The sequence below is a fragment of the Nerophis lumbriciformis genome, linkage group LG08 (genome assembly GCF_033978685.3).
Source record: "Nerophis lumbriciformis linkage group LG08, RoL_Nlum_v2.1, whole genome shotgun sequence".
Classification (NCBI taxonomy): domain Eukaryota; kingdom Metazoa; phylum Chordata; class Actinopteri; order Syngnathiformes; family Syngnathidae; genus Nerophis; species Nerophis lumbriciformis.
In genome coordinates, this window is record NC_084555.2 from 25,392,398 (window position 1) to 25,413,171 (window position 20,774).

Consider the following 20,774-nt stretch of genomic DNA (forward strand, 5'->3'; position numbering starts at 1 on the left):
ATTCATCATTTACTGAGGAGAAAACTTTCTGATAGTTAGACAAGGTGGACAAAAGCCTGCCTTTTTATGTAAAACTCGGTACACTTAGTTTTTAAATCATCGCCTTTTATTTGATTCCCGTATTTCCTTGAATTGCCGCCGGGTATATAGTATGCGCCTGCCTAGAATTACCGCCGGGTCAAACTCGTTTTGCAAAATAATTAGAGCATCCTTAGCATTACCACCGGGTCAGAATTACCACCGGGTCAAACTTGTTTCGCAAAATAATTAGCATATGCCTAGAATTTCCGCCGGGTCAAACTCGTCACGTCACGAGTGACACTTAACCTGTCATCATTTTCAAAATGGAAGAGGCTGATTTCAATAATTTAAAATCGCATAAAGGGATGAAGATTAAGAGCTAATCGGTAGGATTTAAGGTCCAAGCTATTGAATATGCTAAAAAGAACAGTAAGCAGCTATGTTTTATTAATATACCGTAGCTGCGTGTGTCAAATATGAGTCATTAAATGACTCCCGCCTCCTGGTGGTAGAGGGCGCTAGTGATCCTTCTTGCGACTACTCGGCTGCAGAAGAAGTGACAACAAGCAGCAACAGTTAGCAGCGATCGTTTATTTTTTCCTCTCGCTTGCACTTTTAACATGGAGGATTACACATCTAAAATAAAACAGTTTTCTAAACTGGACTTTCAATCGAAGCAGGAGGTAATAATTAAAGGAAGATCTCCATCGAGACAGAGAGACTTTTAAAACTGAAGAAAGATAAGGAAGACTTCTATAAACAAGTTATCGATGCTTTTGTTCAGAAGGAGCTGCACATGGACTTCATTTATAAGTAAAGGTAAGACCATAATAAAGTTTTTTTAATTAAATGTGCTTTTCATGATGGTATCCTTACATCACACTCAAATTTATAAGCGCAGGCCTAAATTTACCGCATGCCTTTGGTAAGCGCCGGAGTGAGAAGAGGTTTTAAAATAATTAGTGCATGCTTACATTTACTGCATGCTTTGGTAAGCGCCGGAGTGAGAAGAGGTTTTAAATTAATTACCGCCCCGGCGCTAATTCAAGGAAATACGGTAAATGAACTTACTGTAGGTAAACGGAATTTTGCTTACATGACATGTACCACTCCTCTTTATGTTATCAGCCCAATTTTAAATAAACTACCCTGAACTGTGAAATGCGGTGGAAATGCAAACCAAATATGTCTACAGGAACCTCGAGTTACAGGACTTACAAGTTCCAGGTACCTACATTTCCTTAACTGTGGGTGGAAAAGGGCCTAAATACTTTGGCTACCATTGGCTTCACTCTATCTTCTTTACAGAGAAAATTCCCTTTCACTGGTCATTGCATTGAAATTGAATGAACATGTAAAAAAAAGTCAATCAGAAAAGAGGTTTCATTGCAACACTTTCTCAGTGGAGCATTCTATTAATCACTTGAAAAGTTCATCTCCATTTGTTAGTATTAACCCGCTGCCTCAGCTGAGTCCATAGATTAATGGCCCATAGATAAAGCACATTCTCGGTCATTACCAGCAGCGGCTCATCTCGGAGGAAGGTGCCGTACCCCACTCTGCAACTGGCACTGGGCCAGGGAGACAAATTAGACCGCGATGTGATACTGTCAGCTTGCTTGTCACATTATATCACAGGAATCTTCAATCTTGGGCCGTATTCAAGAAAACTGGCATGTACTATTTACACCCGCAATTATTCATCAACCTCATTTGTTTTCAAAATGTATTCATTTTAAATAGATGGCCAATAGATAAAACATAATTGGAATATCAGATGGGTAAAGCTATTCCATTTAGTTAGTTGGACAGTTTATATGCTTTGCAAGTAAATAGAATGCAAGCAAGAGTTGAGTAATTTGTACGATCACCAGTACTATTGCTCATGCAGCCAGGGATCCAAGCATGCTGAGCTGATACCAAGTAGGTAAATACATTTCTAATGGTCACTCAATGGTACAGCAGAATCGCCATTGCCCTACTATAGTAACATTAAAAGATTCACAAACTATGAATGGCAAATGGCGGGGGGCCACCCTGGACAAGTCGCCACCTTGCCGCAGGGCCAACACAGATAGACAGACAACCAATATGTTCTAAAAAAATCAGAGAAAGAACGAATGATACGAAACGTTGGTGATTTTTCCCCATAACAAATCATTTAAATACAAGAAACATATACATATATTAACACAAAACACATTTTATAGAGAATAATTACATGCAGAAAATAAAGCAAAAAAAATGACATGAAATTTTAACATTACTTGAACATTATTCAAGACTATTTGTTGGCCATGATGAGTGGAATGATGCATAAGCAAATTGATTAGTTTGTATGGTACAATGTTTGGCTGTGCGATAACCAAGACAGTGTACGGCAAACTTTTTTGTTGAAAACTGAATCCTATGAGTCGTGAGGCGTACAAAAATGGAGGTACCAATGTAAACAGACTCAAAGTAATCCACAAAATTAAAGCCCAAATAATGCAACGTACACATGTCACACTATCAATGCAATACCTCCCAACAGTTATCAAAGATACGTTGTACAGTATGAATAAAATTTGATTCAAAATAAAGACAAAAACATACAGTGATGGCAGTAACGAGCTACATGCAGCGACGCTGCGTAGCTTAACTACATTTCTGAGTAGCGTCGCGGTAGCTTCGCAAATGTTTAAAGCAGTAGCATTTTCAGGAGCTTCGCTATTTATAGACCCATGTAACACAGTAGCGTCCTTCAAAAGCTACAAGCTACAAAGAGAGAAAATGAACTGCAAATCCATCCATCCATGACTGCTTATCCCAACCAGGAATCCAAGGGTAAAGAAAATACGGAGAAACTCCATGATGATTGTCTATGAATGTTGTCATTCATCTGGGTCATTGTCATCTCAGGGCATTCAATCGATCGCAACTGGACTGTTTGGTGTGTCTTAAAAGACTAGATCTGACCAATCTAAGTTCATGATGATTGCTCGGTTTACGTATGATGAGTCACGATTGGCTAAGGTTAGGGCCAATCAGAGGCAAGCTAAGGTGGGTCATGATGCTTTAAAACCAGGAAGCAAAATCAGGTGCATATTATGTCCAAATAACTATGTTTCTTACAGGGTGCATCAATAGGCCATTTACTGATATTTTTATTCAAATTACACTTACATAGATCATTTTATAAACGTTCTGTTTTGTTCTTGGTAATTTGCCAGCGCACAGCTGTGTGAGCAAACCACACAGGGAGGAGGGAAGCGATGGGAGAGTTCCAATACCGATTACCCCATGCTGCTTAGTTAACACTGGTATAAAAGTTACATAGGATTCCAGTCCTGGCACAAAAATATGTTCACTTTTATCGATTTCCGTTTATGTAAAGAGTTTGTTAAAGTCGGCTATGTGAGACAAATATGTTGCACTTGTCATTGTCATTTTGCCACTGGCTTCTGTTGAAACAGTAATTTATCTTGTGCAGAAAAGTCCCCTTTCTAATAGAGTATTGCATCTATTTTAGTGTTTATTTGATATTATTATTATTGTTTAACTCCCTTTAATTGATTTTGTTTCCATTGTCTTCCCCCACATTGTGTACATGGTACCACAACTTCGTAAGTTAAAATACATGTTAAAATGTTAAAAAGCCAGATGAAGGGCATGTTTCAAGTTTGTTTTTATTATGATAAACAATCAAACTGAGCATGTTTTATCTGCCTATTTATTTAGTGGAAAGTTGTACATTAAGTTGAGATATACATTAATATATATGTAGTGTTGATGTGACAAGCTACTTTTGCCGTGTACGTAGTGTAGCTTGCTACAATTCCCTGGTAACAGCTTCCCCTGTAGCTTAGCTACATTTACGTGCGAATAACTAGTAGCTTAGCGTACTACATTTTTAAAGTAGCTTAGCTACATTTACGTGCGAATAACTAGTAGCTTAGCGTACTATATTTTTAAAGTAGCTTGCCCATCACGGGGAATATTGTATGAGCGATATTAAAGGACTACTGAAACCCACTACTACCGACCACGCAGTCTGATAGTTTATATATCAATGATGAAATCTTAACATTGTAACACATGCCAATACGGCCGGGTTAGCATACTAAAGTGCAATTTTAAATTTTGCGCCGAAATATCCTGCTGAAAACGTTTGGTATGATGACGCCTGCGCGTGACGTCACGGATTGTAGAGGACTTTTGGGACAGCATGGTGGCCAGCTATTAAGTCGTCTGTTTTCATCGCAAAATTCCACAGTATTCTGGACATCTGTGTTGGTGAATCTTTTGCAATTTGTTCAATGAACAATGGAGACAGCAAAGAAGAAAGCTGTAGGTGGGAAGCGGTGTATTGCGGCCGGCATGCAGCAACACAAACACAGCCGGTGTTTCATTGTTTACATTCCCGAAAGATGACAGTCAAGCTGTGGAGAACTGGGACAACCGAGACTCTTACCAGGAGGACTTTGAGTTGGATACGCAGACGCAGTACCGTGAGTACGCAGCTGCGGCTTCCAAACATTTGATCGCTTGCCCGTACGTGCGTGCCGCTATGTGCATGTCACGTACGTAACTTTGGGGACTTTGGGGAAATATATGTGTTATATGAACTTTGGGGAGGTGAATGGTACTTTGGGCTGTGGGATTGAGTGTGTTGTGCAGGTGTTTGAGTTGTATTGGCGGGTTATATGGATGGGAGGGGGGAGGTGTTTGTTATGCGGGATTAATTTGTGGCATATTAAATATAAGCCTGGATGTGTTGTGGCTAATAGAGTATATATATGTCTTGTGTTTATTTACTGTTTTAGTCATTCCCAGCTGAATATCAGGTCCCACCCGCCTCTCACAGCATCTTCCCTATCTGAATCGCTCCCACTGCCCTCTAGTCCTTCACTCTCACTTTCCTCATCCACAAATCTTTCATCCTCGCTCAAATTAATGGGGAAATTGTCGCTTTCTCGGTCCGAATCGCTCTCGCTGCTGGTGGCCATGATTGTAAACAATTTGCAGATGTGAGGAGCTCCACAACCGGTGACGTCACGCGCATATCGTCTGCTACTTCCGGTACAGACAAGGCTTTTTTATCAACGACCAAAAGTTGCGAACTTTATCGTCGATGTTCTCTACTAAATCCTTTCAGCAAAAATATGGCAATATCGCGAAATGATCAAGTATGACACATAGAATGGACCTGCTATCCCCGTTTAAATAAGAAAATCGCATTTCAGTAGGCCTTTAAGGTATCCAAAAGCTGATAGTAGAATTGATCTGACATTACTATAGTGAAAACACTATGTGGTCTTTTAAGAATTCAAATATTGTCAATTTTTCCATACATGCAAGAAATACAGAAGAATCGAGGTAGCGTTTCTTTCTCACCCTGTACTCTGGAACAAATTTCCAAGGCCGGGGAGAGCAGGCCATTGTGTCTACAAACGCCGCCAAATAGTTTGTCGTTTCAAAATCCAGAAAAGGAAAAATGACACATCAAAGAGGCACCATGTTGTTCCCAAAAAACAAGAACACTTTCAAGTACTCACCAAAACAACTCAAAACCAAATAGAGAAAAAAACCCAGCACTGACTACTTTTGTACTTCCGTGAAGTCCCCAAGGCCGACAAGAGTCTATGAAGGGCCATTAGGGACATTATTCAGAATTACCTCTCACACACACCTCTGAAATCCTCTCATACACAATACTGATTTATTTATCTCTTATACACTACTGAAATCCTCCCATTACACACTACTGAAATTAGTTTTCTCTCATACACACTACTGAAATCTTCTCATACACACTACTGATGTATTTTTTTTTGTCATACACATGGCATTAGTAGTGAGCTAAACAGTTAGCCGTTTCTTCCTCCACTACAAACAAGCCAGCAACTAGTGATACAGAGTTTCCGTGGGTCCTGAGAGTGTCATTGCAAACTTGGCGTATGTCTTGCAGGCAGCCCAGAAAGTACACAGTAAAATCAGCTAGTATTGTTTGTGTTGTTTCTCGTGTAACATTCCGGAATGTAAGTGTCACATGGTGGTACGTCAGTAGTTCATCAAATCAGCTGTTCTTCACCTGGTGTGTAAAATCAGAGCGTGAAAACAAATCTTAAAATAGGTGTGTGTCAGTTTGGAGAAGCATCACCGCAGGGAGTTAAGGTAAAAATGTAACAACATTGCTGTGTGAGAGGGCAGCTGTAGCTTAACATATGTATCCGCTCAAATATAACTAAAGGATGACCATTTCAAATGTCGTACTTACTGTAGCAGTCAATCAATTATTTAATCAATCAAAGTTTGTTCACAGTATATAACCCTTAATCACAAATGCCTCAAAGGGCTTTCATCTACTAAATGTTTCTTCATCCCTTCATTTATGTTAGAAGTCAGTTCTGCACTGGTGTCGCGCCGGGCATAATCTAATGTTATTTGGCTATATTAATTGTTTACTTGAACAGTGCCATGTTGCCATGTCTTAAAATAAACGTTACTGACTGTTGTTTGTTGTTACAGTCTGTAAATCATCAAGTATTTCCTGCCCCACACTGAAACAATAATATATTATGCATATTATTGCTGTGATAATATAAATCCTTCATCAGAATGTGAAGTTAAAAGTAAAGTACTAGAGTAAAACATACTGATTATACAATAAAAGTATGTATGCTCCCTTATTTTGTTTGTTGCTTGTTTTTATGTACAGTATATCTCAGCTTAAAGGAATGGCTGTGTATTTCATATTCCCTTTTTACATGGCATTTGTGTCACTCAGAAACACAACTCTTCTTTCAAGGTGGATTGACACCTCAGTTGACAAATGATGAGCTTCCTTCCCCCGTCTACAGCCTACAATAGCTGATGAGTCTGTGTTAAAGGGAAGGACAGAATATTCATGGTAGATTTATGGCCCAGAGAGAAATTGCGTAAAAAAAAGTGTTCGGGGGGGCTTGAAGTGATGAGATATGTTCAAATAAATATATTTGACTGCTATATAAATATTAGTGGGTAAAATAAAACTGATATTGATAGCCAGTATCCATTACTGATATAACAGTGTGTGGGGTCAGTATTTTGTATTGTATTTAGTATTAGTATTATGTATTGTACTTCCTATAGCAGTATGACATATATTGTGTTTGCTGTTTTCTTGTGATCTGATTGTTACATTCTTATTTCAGAGTCAGGAAACAGCAGCCTGACCATTTCAACAAGGACGGAATAAAGAAGCTCTGGATTCATGGAAGTTGGCTTACCGTATTTTCCGCACTATAAGGCGCACCGGATTATTAGCCGCACCTTCTATGAATTACATATTTCATAATTTTGTCCACCAATAAGCCGCCCCGGACTATAAGCCGCGCCTACGCTGCGCTAAAGTGAATGTCAAAAAAACGCTGCGCTAAAGTGAATGTCAAAAAAACAGTCAGATAGTTCAGTCAAACTTTAATAATATATTGAAAACCAGCGTTCTAACAACTCTGTCCCAAAATGTACGCAAATGTGCAATCACAAACATAGTAAAATTCAAAATGGTGTAGAGCAATAAATAGCAACATAATGTTGCTCGAACGTTAATGTCACAACACACAAAATAAACATAGCGCTCACCTTCTGAAGTTATTCTTCATTCGTAAATCCTTCGAATTCTTCGTCTTCGGTGTCCGAATTGAAAAGTTGCGCAAGCGTGGGATCCAAAAATGGCCGGCTCCGCCTCGTCGAAGTCATCGGATTCAGTGTCGCTGTTGTTGTGCAGCAGTTCTGTGAATCCTGCCTTCCGGAAAGCTCGGACCACAGTTGTGACCGAAATATCTGCCCAGGCATTTACGATCCACTGGCAGATGTTGGCGTATGTCGACCGGCGCTATCTGCCCGTCTTAGTGAAGGTGTGTTCGCCTTCGGAGCTGTGTGAAAAAAGCCACCCGGCCTCTTCGCGTAAACTTCCCTTAACCACTCGCTCATCTTTTCTTCATCCATCCATCCCTTCGAGTTAGCTTTTATGATGACGCCGGCTGGAAAGGTCTCTTTTGGCAAGGTCTTCCTTTTGAATATCACCATGGGTGGAAGTTAGCATGGCAAGCTAGAACCACAGTGAAGGATGACTCCTCATTCCCTGTGGTGCGAATATTCACCGTACGTGCTCCCGTTCCACAGTGCAGTTCACAGGAATATCAGTTGCTGTGAAATACGGTAGTAATCCGTGTGCAGATGGAGAGATTGCGTCTTTTTATGAACCGGATCCTTGTCGCGTAGTAGGAGCCATTTTGTGGTCTTTACAGATGTAAACAGGAAATGAAACGTACGGTGATATCCGCGCGTTTTTTCTTCTTCTTCCGGGGGCGGGTGAAGCGCTTCCTGTTCTATGGGGGCGGGTGAAGCGCTTCCTGTTCTATGGGGGCGGGTGCTTTCCTTGGCGGTTGCTTGCGTAGAAGAAGAAGCGCTTCCTGTTCTACCGGGAAAAAAGATGGCGGCTGTTTACCGAAGTTGCGAGACCGAAACTTTATGAAAATGAATCGTAATAAAGCGCACCGGGTTATAAGGCGCACTGTCATCTTTTGAGAAAAATTGTGGTTTTTAGGTGCGCCTTATAGTGCGGAAAATACGGTACAAACATACTTCATACTTGCCAACCTTGAGACCTCCGAATTCGGGAGATTGGGGGGGGGTTTAGGGGGAGGAGTATATTTATAGCTAGAATTCACTGAAATTAAAGTATTTCTTATATTTATATACATATATATATATATATATATATATATATATATATATATATATAGTACAGTAAACAGTAATGAAAACACAGTTGTTCTACTAACTGTGCTGTACTTGCTGCTTACTTAAAAAAAAAAAAAAACACTTACCTTTCACTATTTGAGTACCTTTTGTTCTGCCATTTGAGTACTGGCGAGCGATCTCTGAATCCGGGAACATATCCTTCACGGATAAATTGAAAACATCCGCAAATGAGAACGGAATGTTGCTTGCAAGGTGGCCCATAATACTGGGCTGTGACCAGCCTTGTGCTTCTCTGACCGTTTATGAGTGACTATATCCATTCGGCCACCGTGTGATGGGTTATAGATAAACCTATGGATAACAGAGACATACAAACCCCGTTTCCATATGAGTTGGGAAATTGTGTTAGATGTAAATATAAACGGAATACAATGATTTGCAAATAATTTTCAACCCATATTCAGTTGAATATGCTACAAAGACAACATATTTGATGTTCAAACTGATAAATATTTTTTTTTGCAAATAATCATTAACTTTAGAATTTGATGCCAGCAACATATGACAAAGAAGTTGGGAAAGGTGGCAATAAATACTGATAAAGTTGAGGAATGCTCATCAAACACTTATTTGGAACATCCCACAGGTGAACAGGCAAATTGGGAACAGGTGGGTGCCATGATTGGGTATGAAAGTAGATTCCATGAAATGCTCAGTCATTCACAAACAAGGATGGGGCGAGGGTCACCACTTTGTCAACAAATGCATGAGCAAATTGTTGAACAGTTTAAGAAAAACCTTTCTCAACCAGCTATTGCAAGGAATTTAGGGATTTCACCATCTATGGTCGATAATATCATCAAAGGGTTCAGAGAATCTGGAGAAATCACTGCACGTAAGCAGCTAAGCCCGTGACCTTCGATCCCTCAGGCTGTACTGCATCAACAAGCGACATCAGTGTGTAAAGGATATCACCACATGGGCTCAGGAACACTTCAGAAACCCACTGTCAGTAACTACAGTTGGTCGCTACATCTGTAAGTGCAAGTTGAAACTCTCATATGCAAGGCAAAAGCCGTTTATCAACAACACCCAGAAACGCCGTCGGCTTCGCTGGGCCTGAGCTCATCTAAGATGGACTGATACAAAGTGGAAAAGTGTTATGTGGTCTGACGAGTCCACATTTCAAATTGTTTTTGGAAACTGTGGACGTCGTGTCCTCCGGACCAAAGAGGAAAAGAACCATCTGGATTGTTATAGGCGCAAAGTTGAAAAGTCAGCGTCTGTGATGGCATGGGGGTGTATTAGTGCCCAAGACATGGGTAACTTAAAATCTGTGAAGGCGCCATTAATGCTGAAAGGTACATACAGGTTTTGGAGCAACATATGTTGCCATCCAATCAACGTTACCACAACGGAGACCCCCGGACTGTTGAACAACTTAAGCTGTACATCAAGCAAGAATGGGAAATAATTCCACCTGAGAAGCTTAAAAAATGTGTCTCCTCAGTTACCAAACGTTTACTGAGTGTTGTTAAAAGGAAAGACCACGTAACACAGTGGTAAACATGCCCTTTCCCAGCTACTTTGGCACATTTTGCAGCCATGAAATTCTAAGTTAATTATTATTTGCAAAAAAAAAATAAAGTTTATGAGTTTGAACATCAAATATCTTGTCTTTGTAGTGCATTCAATTGAATATGGGTTGAAAAGGATTTGCAAATCATTGTATTCCGTTTATATTTACATCTAACACAATTTCCCAACTCATATGGAAATGGGGTTTGTATATAATAGTCTCCTTTTCAGGTGAGAGGACGCTAAAGGCAGTGCCTTTAAGGCACGCCCCCAATATTGCTTGTCCGGATGGAAATTTTGGATATTACAACTTGCCGTAGTTTTAAAGCAATGCATGATGGGAATCCGATTGTTGTGTGTCAGTGTATTAACGTGCCGGCTGGATTAAACACGCTGAGAAATAGCTACGTACCTGCCTACTTTATGGGTTATAGATAAACCTATGGATAACGAAGACATATATAATAGTCTCCTTTTCAGGTGAGAGACGACGTTAAAGGCAGTGCCTTTAAGGCACGCCCCCGATATAGTTATCCGGCTGGAAATCGGGGGATTTCCGGGAGAATGGGTGTCCCGGGAGATTTTCGGGAGAGGCACTGAAATTCGGTAGTCTCCCGGAAAATTCAGGAGGGTTGGCAAGTATGACATACTTTCTCTCCACACAAATATATTGTTTGGATTTATCAATATATTTCACATAGACCTAGTCCATCATCTTATTATGACTCATTAATAATTACAAAGAAAAATAAAGAAGGCATGAAAACTTTCCACATTATGAAAAAACATTACATCAAATAAAAATCAATATGCTTTTCTACTTACATGTAAATATAAAACTATAAGTACTTCAAGTATATATCGGAGTATTTCAACTGTGTACATTTTACTCACACGTGGTAAAGCCTTTTAGTAGTTTATGCAAAATATTGTGAGTGCAGGAGAGCGTTTGAGTTGCGTGCGTGTGTGTATGTGTGTGTGTGTGTGTGTGTGTGTGATTGTGTGTGCATGTGTGCGTGCCTGCGTGTGTGTGCGAGTGTGCGTGCGTGTGTGTGTGTCAAGAGACAGTCAGAAGTGTGTGTGAGAGGATTTCAGTATTGTGAGTGAAAGGATTTCAGTATTGTGAGTGAGAGGATTTCAGTATTGTGAGTGAGAGAATGTCAGTAGTGTGTATGAGAGTGTTTTAGTAGTGTGTATGGGAGAAAAACATGTCAGTTGTTTATGTGAGAGCATTTCAGTAGTGTAATTCTAATTCAAATTCTGAATAACAGCCTCTCATAAGAGTCCGTTCGTTCACACATCACAGGTTTAGATGTTCCTGTTAATGTTTCTCAAACCACCGTAAACCGTGTCCCAACGCTGGCGGAAAGCCTTTGCCTAGGCGTTATAAATACACGGCGCCAACAGGTATTGACCATTTCCAGTTTTCTGGAACAAAGCATTGTACTCACATTTTGCAGACAACTGAGTGGGTTCATTTCCTGCTGAAAGCATACATACTTTAAAATAATCTGCATGAATACATGTAAATCAGAATGAACATTGCAGGGAGATCTGAAGTGATAACATTCCGAATGGGTGAAAGGGTAAACGCTTTACTTCCTGCTTTCTGGCTTACGCCAGCGGAGTAGGTTAAAAGGGGGACAGTCAGTAACGTAAAAGGGAGGGACACTGGGGGCATACATGACCCAGTCGTCCTCTCTTCTCCACCCATCCAACCCACCCTAAAAATGAGCACAGAGCCAAGTTAAAAGGCTTATGTTAAGGACCCTCTTTCTGCCTTTTGTCACCTTCTCATCTCTGACTATCTTTACTTATTTTTAGCATCCTCAGCTTGATAGCTACAACCGCTGGTCCCAACTTCAGTTCTCATAGGGCCTCCTGGTGTCATCCAATCCCCAGTGAGCTGCTGCGGATGGAGGTGATTTACTGGTGGCCTCTCTGTTTGTTTTCCTTACCCCTGCTGTTGGTTCAGTTAAGCACCATGCTTAGCTACTTTGCTGCCAATGGGGGGGGGGAGAACCTTTTGTGTGCATGTATGAATTGGTGTGCATGTCATGTGTCTCCCACCAATCGGCATTGGCATGTGTGACTTCTTGCAATAAAAGTGCTGCTCAAAGTGGGAGGTGTATTTATACAGTCTGTTGTAATAGCGGAGCTATCGACTGTCAAATTTGATTTCGCTGACACAGGTGGTTCACACCCCCCTGTCAGTAGACCTGGTGTTCCGCCTGTGTCTGCCAGTGTCCATTAGAGGCGCTAATGTCATCATTTGACACATGCTGCTCTAAAAGAGTTTCCTGTGCAGGTGGCAGGGGTTTGGTCTCACTCACACACACAGACACATACACTCCTACACACACAGATATAATTAAAAGCACTCTATCTATTACAGGGCACACAAACCCTAGGATAAACAAATCCACGCAGTCATTAGCCAGAGTTCACCTAATTGGCTACATCGCCAGAGGGGAGGGTCTGTGAGGTCACACAGCTCTCTCTGGACAGCCATTACTTGCTCTGTTGCGCTCAAAGCTGCATGGCGTTTGTCTGAAAAGGTTGTGGATGCACTTGTCACAGAAACGGGCTAATTAGAAGCAGCCGGCCTACGTCAGACCACCACCTGAGAGGCAGAGCTCAGTCCTACCTTTTCCCCTGTATGCATACATGCAACTGACAGAGGTTACTAGAAGCATTTGTCAATGGTCACTGGTTTAAATCATCTTTTTTTTTCAGTAACAAACTAACTTAAGTAATATTTATTGAGAAAAACATTTGGAACATTCCATTTGTGTTTCCTTAACCAATTGTTTTCTGAAACGAACACAACTTTCTTGCACGGATACAGATAGCATTAGGATTCTGGGAGATGGATAGTAGAATAGTGGCTCAAACTATAAAAACAAATACAAGAAGACATGAGCTAAATGAAAAACAATCAACAAAGTAAAATGTACTTCATTGGCAGTAGGCCTACATTCATACTTGCCAACCTTGAGACCTTCGAATTCGGGAGATTGGGGAAGTGGGCGGGGTTGGGGGTGGCGGGGTTTGGTGGTAGCGGGGGTGTATATTGTAGCCCGGAAGAGTTAGGGATATGTTACACAGCTCGAAAGATGGGCCAACTCTTTCGTTGTGCGACACATTTATTTTTCAGGATCAAGCTGCAAAACAATTAACACAGCGTTACAACCGGAGCTTCTGTTTTTTCATATCACGTACTGACAGACTTCTTCTACGGCTCCAGCTACTGATACCAACTGCACCAAGCGCCCTCTGCTGGTGTAACTAAATATCGCCTGCTGCATAGAAATACATAGAAAACCTTGACATCACAAAAAATGAGTCTATAAACAGTATTTAAATTGAGTTTTCTGACCTTAAAGAGTTTTTAATGGGAGGGCAACTGTTTTAGTCAAAGTAAATCACTTAGTGCCACAGATGCAAGGGATTCTGGGTATTTGTTCTGTTGTGTTTATGTTGTGTTACGGTGCGGATGTTCTCCCGAAATGATTTTGTCATTCTAGTTTGGTGTGGGTTCACAGTGTGGCGCATATTTGTTAAAGTTGTTTATACAGCCACCCTCAGTGTGACCTGTATGGCTGTTGATCAAGTATGTCTTGCAGTCACTTTCGTGCGTGTGCAGAATCCGCATACAACATGTGACTGGGCCGGCACGCTGTTTGTATGGTGAAAAAGCGGATGCGTCGAAAGGTTGTAGAGGACGCTAAAGGCAGTGCCATCACGGCACGCCCTTAATATTGTTGTCCGGGTGAAAATCGGGAGAAATTCGGGAGAAATTCGGGAGAATGGTTGCCCCGGGAGATTTTCGGGAGGGGCACTGAAATTCGTGAGTCTCTCCCGGAAAAATCGGGAGGGTTGGGTTATAGTATGCCTACATTCCTTCGTTTAGTGCATGATGCATGCTTGTGTAGATGACTTTCTGCTAGGGATGTGCCGCTCAATTGGCTATCGATCAGTATCAGCCAATTTTTGTAAGAATATATGTGATTGAAATTGCCGATGACTGCCTTTAGGCTTTTAATGTCGATCAGTGCACACTGCACTTATCTTTAGTCCCCTGGCTGACAAGCAGCTCAAAGCTTATTATTTATCTCCATACACATTGTGGAGACGCTCCCCCAAGTTAATAATAATCACCTCCATTACGGCAAATAAACTGCATTGCTTAGTATCTTTAGTATCATCATCACATTTCATTATCACAGGAGGACGAGGCTAAACATGTTACACAGCGAGAGCAAGACAGGAGCAGGGATGCTAATAGCTAAGCTAACTGCTGAGGTAGCTTAAAACAACACCAAGAAATAAGCGCTTAGTAGACTTTAAGAAGCAGCTATTAACATGAAATTAATAAGTAGATTAATAAGAGTCTAGAGCAGGGGTCGGGAACCTTTTTGGCTGAGAGAGCCATGAAAGCCAAATATTTTAAAATGTATTTCCGTGAGAGCCATATAATATTCTTTAAAACTGAATACAACTAAATGCGTGCATTTTTAAGTAAGACCAACATTTTTAGAGTATAATAAGTCTATTTTCTTTTTAATAACATTGTTATTCTGAAGGTAACCAATAATAAATAAAATACTTCTTACCATTAATGCGACTTCTGGTGCTGCATGGTTTTGCTGATGGCTTTGTAGTCTGGTTGATATGTGGTTATTTTTAACACTGTGAGTACCAGCGGAATTATTCATCACTTATCGTGTTAAGCAATGTCAGCTAGGATTTATCTGAGAGCCAGATGCAGTCATCAAAAGAGCCACATCTGGCTCTAGAGCCATAGGTTCCCTATCTCTGGCCTAGAGAGAGTATAATATAACAACTGTTGGTCTGTCAGCATTGTTGCAGTTAGTACATTACACCTAAGAGGAGGTCCTATTCATCCATAAATGGGTGGTGCCTATATAAATTATTGTGTCATTATAAGATCAATACCATGATATGGTCGATGATTGGATTTTCTCAATATATTTTTAGGTTGTTTTTTTTTGTTAACGTTCACAAACTCAAGGAATAATACCCTAGACACAGGAGGACTTTGAGATCTAAAACCAAATAATTTAAATGAGTAATTAATAGCAGTTTTTGTTTTTTTTTAGTTATCAGTATTCTGGAAATTACTTTAAAAAAAAAATTAACTTGATACTTTACCAAAAAAGTAATTGAAAGAAATTACTCTTTAATACATGAAATTAAGTACTATGGAAAGTAATACGTTACTAACAAAAAAAAATAAAAAATCAAATATCTGGCATATGCGGTTGAGAGACATTTCATATGAGGGCAGATTGTGCGTGTGTGTGTGCCTTTAAAAGGTGGAAACAGTTGCCGAATGACGTTATATAATGCAGTTATCACGAACACTGTACTATTGACTTTGTTTTGCTCAAACATTTGTGTGTAATAAAAGAGAAAAACAAACTAGTTTGAATATTGTGTTGCTATTGTTAAACTGGAGTGCTTACCATGAATAAATAGAAACATTTAGTACAAGTGATCGGTATTGGCTCTCACTCATGAACGATAGTAATCGACAGCAAAAAATCATGAACCCTTTATTTATTTGAATTAATTCATCATTATTTATTATGTATGTATATATCCATGTTACAAATTGAGCACAGGAAGTGAATAAAACTATTACTAATAGCTGTGATATGGAGACGGAGGGGATTTATATATTCTCTGCTTCGCTGCTGCTTTGTTTATTGGACATGTTGAAGTTTGTGTGACACTGTAAATACAGTCGTGGTTAAAAGTTTGCATACACTTGTCATGTCATGGCTGTCTTGAGTTTCCAATAATTTCTACAACTGTTATTTTTTTGTGATAGAGTGATTAGAGCACATACTTGTTGGTCACAAACAACATTCATGAAGTTTGGTTCTTTTATGAAATTATTATGGGTCTACTGAAAATGTGACCAAATTTGCTGGGTCAAAAGTATACATACAGCAATGTTAATATTTGGTTACATGTCCCTTGGCAAGTTTCACTGCAATAAGGCGCTTTTGGTAGCCATCCACAAGCTAATGGCAAGCTTCTGGTTGAATTGTTGACCACTTCTCTTGACAAAATTGGTGCAGTTCAGCTAAATTTGTTGTTTTTTTCTGACATGGACTTGTTTCTTCAGCATTGTCCACACGTTTAAGTCAGGACTTTGGGAAGGCCATTCTAAAACCTTAATTCTAATTCTGATTTAGCCATTCCTTTACCACTTTTTTTTTTTTTTCCAAAATATTTTTATTGAATTTTGCAGACAGTACAGTATGATGGATCATGGCAACAGCAAGTTGAGGTATCTGCACATTTTACAATATGTAACATAGTAAACCCCACCCCTTACAATACCCACCCACTTTAATTCCCAAGGTAATCGTCACCTCGTGCCCACAACAAATATAGACACACATGAATATATGCAAACTTAGATTCAATCCAACAAATATATTATAGATAAACAAAAGATAAATAAGGTAAAATAAATAAATAAATACTATATAAGATATGCAAAAAAATAATAATAATAATAAAAGATAACGTAAAAGTAAATAAACACAAGGAATAAGGGTCGGGGGGGGTCAGCTCTGTCTAAGTTGTGTTACTCGAATCGCTTGGGGTGATGTCAAGCTTGTCCCTAATAAGGTATAGGAGGGGGCCCCACGTTTTATGGAAAGACGACACAGATCCTTTCTGCGAGAGCCGAAGCTTCTCTAACTGGAGACACCGCAAGACATCTTGTATCCAACTGTTATGGCTCGGCGGAGACGCAAGCTTCCATTTAAAAAGAATTGTACGCCTAGCCAGCAGAGTCGTTAACGCAATGACACGACGAGCGGTTGCAGGTAAACCGTCCACCTGGGGAACGCCAAAAAGGGCAGTCAGCGGGCTGGGTGTTATTGTCCTATCGAGGGCCTGCCCAACAGTGTCAAAAATAGCCGACCAAAAACTTGAGAGTTTTGGGCACGTCCAGAACATATGCAAATGGTCAGCTGGGGATTGTCTACAGCGGTTACAAGTGTCGCTATGGTTGGGGTATATTTTAGCCAGTCTAGCATTGGTGAAATGTGCTTTATGTAATACCTTACATTGTATAAGGCCATGCCTAGCGCATATGGACGATGAATGTACCAGCCTCAAAGCCTCTCTCCACCTCCCGTCAGGTATAGGTGCTCCAAGGTCTTGCTCCGATGATTCTCTGACAGGTGAAGTATTAAGTGGATTCAGAAGGCCGATTTCATTATATATGACAGATATCAAACGTCGTTGGTCAGAGTCAAAGGAGAGAAACCGATCAATTTCTGCTTCTGGGGGGCGGTTGAGAAAATGAGGAAATTGTTTTTTAATAAAATGCCTTGCTTGGAGGTATCGAAAGAAATGACTATTAGGCAGATTGTATCTTGTTGACAGAGAAGCGAAGGAAGAGAACACTCCATCGTGGTACAGGTCATTGAGAATTTTAAGTCCGTTAGTCGACCAAGTGCGAAATGCAGAATCAGAGCAGGCAGGGAGAAAGGCGGGATTGTTCAAAATCGGAGCACTGCTGGAAGCCTTGTGCAAGCCGTGATGTTTCCTAAATTGAGTCCAAATTTTTATGGTATTTTTAACAACTGGGTTTAGGGAGGTCCCCAATGAACATAATGGTAGCTGTGAGCAAATCACCGCGTGTAAGGAACCATTAGACGATGCCACTTCTATGTGAGCCCAAGGTGGACAGGCGGCTGGGGAGTCGCAATGGACCCAGTACAGCAGTTTATTAATATTGCAGGCCCAGAAATAATTTCTAAAGTTTGGAAGTGCTAGACCACCCTCCGCCTTAGGGAGCTGTAGAGTAGCTTTCCCAAGGCGGGCTGGCCTGTTTTGCCAAACGAAAGCAAGAAGTTGTTGATCAAGGCCAACAAAAAATGCTTTGTTGAGTCATATAGGGATGTGCTGAAAGAGATATAAAAATTTCGGAAGTAAAATCATTTTTATGAGGTTAATGCGGCCAACTAGGGATAGGGGGAGGGCAGCCCACCTGGACAAGTCCGATTTACATTTGTCCAACAGTGCCTGAAAGTTTTTACGGAACAGCTCTGTGGGAGAATTCGATACAAACACACCCAGATATTTAAATCCTTCCTCTGAGATCTTAAAGGGGAATTGTGAGCGCGGGAGTGACCTTGCCAAATTATTCACAAAAAATAGTTCGCTTTTCTAAATATATTCAGTTTGTACCCTGACAAACGACCGAACTGATCCAGAATCGATAGTATATGGGGAAGCGAGGATGAGGGGTCTGAAACGAACAACAGAAGATCGTCGGCATATAGGGAGAGCTTATGAACCCGACCGAAACGAGTGATACCCTTAAATTCCTCCCAATTCTTAAGCCAAATAGCAAGCGGTTCAATGGCTATATTAAACAGCAAGGGTGAAAGTGGACAACCCTGCCGGGTCCCACGCTGGAGAGGGAAGTACGCTGAACGGATGCCGTTAGTATGTACGGAGGCAAGTGGAGTCTCGTACAAGACTCTAACCCAAGAAATACATTTAGAATCAAAACCAAATTTCTCCATAATAAAAAATAAGTAGCCCCACTCCACCCTATCGGACGCCTTCTCCGCATCCAGCGCCACCACAACCTCCGGAGTATCAGATGGTGGAGAGAGAACTATATTCAACAATCTTCTGGTATTGAAGAATGGGTGCCTCCCCAGCGTGAAACCTGTCTGATCAGCTGAAATTATTGAAGGCATCATAGAGAGAGCTTTCGCCAGAATCTTGCAGTCCACGTTCAAAAGTGAGATCGTGGTTGGGGCAAATCGCAGAGACAGGAGAGCATTCAGAAGTGTATAATTTAGTGTAAAATTCAGAAAAACACCTATTAATATCCACTGGATCGGAAGTATAACTGCCATCGCGTAGTTTAATTTTGGGAATCGACCGCGATGCGCAAGCAGCCCTGGCCCGTTGAGCTAAAAGTCGGCCGGCCTTGTCTCCGTGTTCATAGAAGCATTGTTTGGATTGTCGCAGTTGTCTCTCTACTATGTGCGTCATAAGCAGGTCATGTTCTGAATGTAGCAGAATACGTTTTTTATACAGGGTTGGAGATGGACAAACAGCGTATACATTGTCGAGGTCGAGGAGTTCTTTAGCAATTTCCGTCAACCTAGCCCTTTCAGTCCTCTTCATCCTGGAAATATAAGATATCACCTGTCCTCGAATAGTAGCCTTAAGTGCTTCCCACAAAGTGCTATTTCCGATGTCAGGGGTGTCATTAAACTCAATGTAGGTACGAATTTCTGTTTCAACAAAATCTTTGAACTTAATGTCTGAGAGCAAGTGTGAGCTGAACCTCCACATTGTGCGGCCGGTTACACCTTGCGGAAATTTAATGTCGACTGAGATTGGCGCGTGGTCAGAGATGGCTATCGGGTGGTAGTCGCATGCATTAATACAATGTAAGAGATTGTTATCTATTAAAAAGAAATCAATACGGGAAAACGAATGGTGAACGTGCGAGAAAAATGAAAATGCCTTCCCATGTGGGTTCCTGAATCTCCAGGGATCCGAAAGTCCCACTTGGTTTGCATAAGTTGACACAGCCTCTGCTGCTTTGGATAGTGTATTTCGGGTATGGGAGGATCGATCAAGAATCGCATCCTGGACTAAGTTAAAATCCCCGCCTACGATTATGCGGTGGCTGTCAACGTTGGGGATCCTAGCAAAAAGCCTTGTGAAAAAATTGTCGTCATCCTAGTTAGGTGCATACACAGAGACTAAAATTACCGGTGTATTCTGTAACGTGCCCGAAACCACAACATAGCGACCCTCTTTATCTTCTATAACGTCTGCTGGCTCAAACATAACACGCTTATGGATAATTATGGCCGAACCCCTAGCCCTAGCAGAAAATTTGGAATGGAATAAATGGCTCATCCAAGACCTCTTAATACGGCGATTTTCTGATGTCTTCAGGTGTGTTTCTTGCAGAAATATAATGTCCCCTTTAAGATGCTGCAGCCGAGTTAAGACCTTACCAATTTTGACAGCGTTTTTCATGCCTTTGGTGTTCCAAGAGATGATACGCACTACGCCACTCGTCATCCTACCAGCATCCGCCATCTACCAGACCCCAACAGTAAATCTGTATGACACGCCTTAGACCCCACGGGGAGGGACGGGAGGGAGAGAGGGAAGGTATAGCAGCAAAAAATAACAAAGTGGTACAAAACACCCAGGTAAGAAAAAAAGAAAGAATAATAAAAAAATAAAACTAAATAAAAACTAGTAATGACAGAAAGACACATTTCAACAAACCCCAACAAATTAGAATGCAATTACCCTTACTACCCACCCTAAATAAGAACCTTATCTGAGCTCTCTCGCTCTTACTTAGCCTAACTTGACTAATGCTAACTTCCGGAGTCTCCTCCCTT